The sequence below is a fragment of the Elephantulus edwardii genome, unplaced genomic scaffold (assembly GCF_000299155.1).
Source record: "Elephantulus edwardii isolate Elephantulus edwardi_28Jun2011 unplaced genomic scaffold, EleEdw1.0 scaffold00073, whole genome shotgun sequence".
Lineage (NCBI taxonomy): Eukaryota > Metazoa > Chordata > Mammalia > Macroscelidea > Macroscelididae > Elephantulus > Elephantulus edwardii.
This window is the reverse complement of record NW_006399823.1, coordinates 3,634,276-3,639,380: the sequence shown is the minus strand read 5'-3', so window position 1 is coordinate 3,639,380 and position 5,105 is coordinate 3,634,276.

Sequence of the window (5,105 nt, the reverse complement as noted above, 5' to 3'; positions counted from 1 at the left end):
ATTTTCCTCTGATACTGATACCACATTCCTCTTCATAGAATCTAGCTTCTCAAATAATTTGCTAAGCATACAAATTAAATGGCTATGGAAAGAGAAAACAACTCTGAAACACTCTCTTCTTAATTTTAAGCCATGCCATATTTCTCTGTTCTGTTTGTACAATATAGCCTTTTCCCCCCATCTAACCATGCTTTCTCTATCTATAGTTCCAACTCAATAGAATGAAATTTTGCTTGGTCCTGAATCCTTCTTATAAGTGTTGCTATCATTGAGCCTATTGTTGCAGAAGCTATGTCATTACATCTCCTCAAGGGTCTTTTCTTTTTCACTGGCCTTTGATGTTACAAAGGATGATGTCCTTTTTTATATTAATTTTAATGAACATTTACAGAAATTTTGCCTTTCTATGCATTCATTGTTGCATTTTTCTCCCTGACAGCCCTCCCCCTCAGTTGGCTCCTCTCTTTGAAAAGTAAAATAAAAATTCCTTCATTGGTATACAATCCCCCCACCCCAGTACACTCCACTATGCAACCTTCACTCTGGACTCCCATCATCGCCGTAATAACCAATCATATATCGCTTTTAAACTGTTCTCTCCCTCATCTGTTTCAATGCTGCATTGAAAAATAAGGAACTTGTGCAATGTTATTCAAAATGGATGACCCTGGAGGACATTATGCTGAGTGAAATATCTCAGTCACAAGGGACAAATACTGCATAATGCCACTGTTGTAGAACAGGACTGACATCAGGGTTGGGGTGAGACTGAGATAAATTGGATGATGTCCTTTCTTAAGAGACTGAAACCTTTTTATAATGTGTCCAAAGAATGTGAGATGAAGTTTTTTCATTCTTGCTTTTAAAGATCATGCTGATTGCATTTCTCCCAAGATAGAGTTGTTTGCTATTACGACAGGCCATAGGATAGTAACTATTTTTCACCAACTTCACAAAACAAAGGCATAAATTTTTCTCTAATATTTCCTATTCAGTTTCCAATTTTCACTTCAGTCTGAGAAACCAAAAATCAAACTCACTAATGTGAAGTTGACACTGAATCTTCCTCACATGAAAATAAGGATATTGAAAATGTCAAATCACTTGGCTTAGCTGTATCTTAGTCCTCATAGTAGCATCCTTGTTCTTTATTACTGTGAAGAAATATTTCTATCAATAAAGAAATCAAATAATACATTGCCTTGGGGATATCAGCTGCAAAAGAGCTCTTTTTTATCTGTTCTTGGTGTTAAATGCTATCAAGTCAACCACAACTCATAGTGAGAGATCTGAACAATGCTCTATTCTCTTTGAGACAAATGAGTTTAAGGTTCCTTTACAGATCTTTGTTTTCTACTTTTTTGGTTCATTTTCTTGCCTGCATTTTAATCTGTTGGGGATTTTTAAGATTTAGTATTACCTCCATTATTAATTTCACAGCTATATAGTTAAATATCTTTTTTTATTGATGACTCTTAAATTTACAGTATATAACTTTCTTTTTCATTATTTTTTATTTAAGCCAAATAACATTGGAAAAGATAAAAATAAGCAGAGAAAACTGCCTCTTTACTTTCAGCACATATTTACAATTTCTGGCACGACTCATTTTTTCTGTTGGTACAAACTTCCATCTGCTGGCATTTTCCTTCTGCATAACTTATTTTAATGTTTCTTGTAGTGCAGAGCTGCTGTCACTGACTGCTCCCAGCTTCTGTTTGTCTGACATAGTCTTTATCATATGAAAAACCTATTCATTGAGATATAATTATAATAAAATATAATAATTTTAAGTTTACAATTTGATAAATTTTGGAAAATATATCTAGCCATGTACTATCATAATCATATTATAGAACATTTCAATCACTGATCATTTCCTTTTATACCTTAATAATTAATCCTTCTTGTCAGGATCTCTGATAACTTAGCAGGAAAGAGTTTTGGTGGTATCCCAAAGGTAAGCAGTTTGAATCCATCAAATGCTCCATGGGAGAAAGAAGGGTAATATATTCCTATGTGAGTAACTGTCTCTGAAAACTCACTGGAGGGTTAGCTATGGGCCAGTTCCAACTCATTGGTATACAATGACAACAATCCCTGAACAAGCCCTGTTCAAGAATGCATTTGCCTTGTATCACTATATTTGTATACTTTCAACAACAGGTAAACTATTATCATGAGGGGCTTCAGGCTTTTTGTTCATGGGGTCACTATGAGTCATGCTCAACTTGAAGGCAATAAATAACATCACTATATTTATATACTTTCTACAATAGATCAACTATCATCATGCTTTCTACTTATAATGCTTTTAGGATTCTTCCTTGATATTGCTAAATCAAGTTTATCTCCTATTGCTCAATAGTATGCTACATTTGGCTAATTGTAATTTATTCATCAATGTATCAGTTGGTTGAATACTCTAAAATTTGTTCCTGTTATGATAAATCTGTTTCAAACATTTAAATACATATAGTTTAACAATGTATTTTCATTTACTAATTGTTGTTGTTATGTGTCACCGAGTTAGTTGCGACTCATAGCAACCCTATGTACAAGAGCCCTAAATGCCGTTCCATCCTGTGCCAACCTCGCCGTCTCCGACACACCCATTCCCACCACTCCAGTCACAGAATCGATCCATCTCATCTAAGGTCTTCCTCTCCTGCGCCTCTCCTCCACTCTCCCAAACATGATGTCCCTCTTCAAGGATCAGTCCCTCCTTGCAATATGCCCAGAGTATGTCAGACAAAGCTTCAGAACCAAGGAGCATTTTGGCTTCCCCTTCTCCAGGACAAACCTGTTTGTTCTCCTAACAGTCCATGGTATTATTCAACATTCTTCTTCAGCACCACAGCTCAAAGGCATCAATTCTCTTTCTATCATCCCTGTTCATTGTCCAACTCTCCAATGCATAGCATGTAATTGCAAAGACTATAGCCTGGATCAGGCACACCTTAGTCTCCAGCCTGATGTCATTGCTCTTCAGTACTCTTAAGAGGTCCCTCACAGCTGACTTTCCCAATGCAATTCATCTCCTGATTTCTTGGCTACTGTTACCAAGAGTGTTGACTGTGGAACCTAATTAGTTCACCATCTAGTGAATACCTGTTTAGCTTTAAAACATAAAAAAATTGTACTTCAAAGTGGTTATACTACTTTGCACTTCCAGAAGCAATTTATATGTTCAATGCTTAAGGTAATCTCTAAGAATTTATGTTTTTGAACTTGTAGATTGCTTTTGGTAAGATTGTTATTTTTACAATGTTCAAACTCCTTATTTATGAGTAGGGAACATTTTTCCATTTAGTTAGGTCTTTTATTTTGTTTCTTTGGTAGTGGTGTTTTGTAGTTTTCCTTATTAAGGTCTTTTGGGTCTCTGGTTAGGTTTATTCCTCAGTATTTCATCTTATGATTGGCTATGGTAAATCGTATTGCTTTTCTAGCTTCCTTTTCATGCTTACTTTATTGCTGTAAAGAAATGCAACTGATTTTGTTAATATTGATTATAGATCCTGATAAGTCTTTGGGATTTTCTGTGTGCACTTTGATATAATCTGCATATAGTGACAGTTTCACCATCTCTTTGTTAATGTGAATGCTTCTTATTTCTTTCTCTTGCTTTATTGTCTTATCTTGTTGTTGTTTGCCTTCAAGTTGGAACCGACCCATAGCTGATCCTCTGGTGGGTTTTCAGAAGCATTTAATTACACAGGAGGAGATTGCCCATTCTTCGCCCATGGAGCATCTAGTGGATTTGAACCGTGTGGCTTCAGGATTGAAGCTTCTTGCCACTAGGCCACCAGAGCGAACAATGAATAGGAGTCGTGATATTAGGCATCCTTGCCTAGTCCTGGTTCATGAGGGGAATGTCCTTAGTTTTTCTGTCGAGAATGATGCAGGCACGAGGCTTTTTATGTTTTGATTTTTCTCTATGTTGAGTAAATTTGTTTATTTCTATTTTGTTGAGTGTTTTAATTAGGAAGGAGCACTGGCTTATGTTGAAGGCCTTTTGTGTATTAATGGATAGGATCATTGTTCTTAGTTTTATTGATATACTGAATTGCATTCATTATTTTTCTTATGTTGAACAATACCTGTATTCCTGTTATAAATCCAATTTGGTTATGATAAATTATATTTTAATGTTTTGGGATTCTATTGGCCAGATTTTGTTAAGAACTTTTGCATCTATATTAATGAGAAATTAAGATACCAAATTCATACTTCAAGGAGATAGAATGGCATTTTCAGTTTTATTTGGAAAGGAAAAGACTCAGAACAAGCATACCTCTTCTTAAAACCAAAAGTTATTTCAAAACCTTCAGCACAGCTGTAGTAGTCAAAACGGCATGGTTTGGTACAATAACAGACAAAGAGATCAATAACATAGAATAAAGAACCCAGAAATCAACCCCATGTATGGCTAATTGGTATTTGACAAGGAAAATAAACCTCATTAAATGAGGAAATGGCAACCTTCTTAACAAATTGTGCTAACAAAACTGGACTTTTACCTACAAAAACCATAAACAAGATCCACGTCAAACATCATACACAAAAATCAACTCAAAGTGGATCACAGACTCATGGATAAAAGCTCAAACCATAAAAGTAAAACAAGACAAAATGGGGACAAATTTAGAAGTCTTAACCTTCAACATAAATAGACTTACAAGCATAACCAAAAATGTGCAAATAAGGGAGAACAAAATTAAAGTATGGAGCTTTCTTAAAATAAAATCCCTTTGTGAATCAAAAACTTTTTCCAGTAGAGTGAAAAGAAGGCCCACAATGGGAAACAACAATTCAGACAAGGATTATACAGAGATTACAGAGTGCTACAGGGCCTTCAAAAGAAAAAGACTGGTAACCCAATTACAAAATTGGCAAAATATATTAAAACACTCTTCATAAAGGAGGACAATCATATATCAAACAAATGCACGGAGACATGTTCAAAATCACTAGCAATCAGAGAGATGTAAAACAGATACAATGAATGGGATAAACAATGCATGTTGTTGCTATTACTGTTGTTAGGTGCCATTGAATCAAATATGACTCATACATCCCTATGAACAAAAGATCTGAAACCTGCT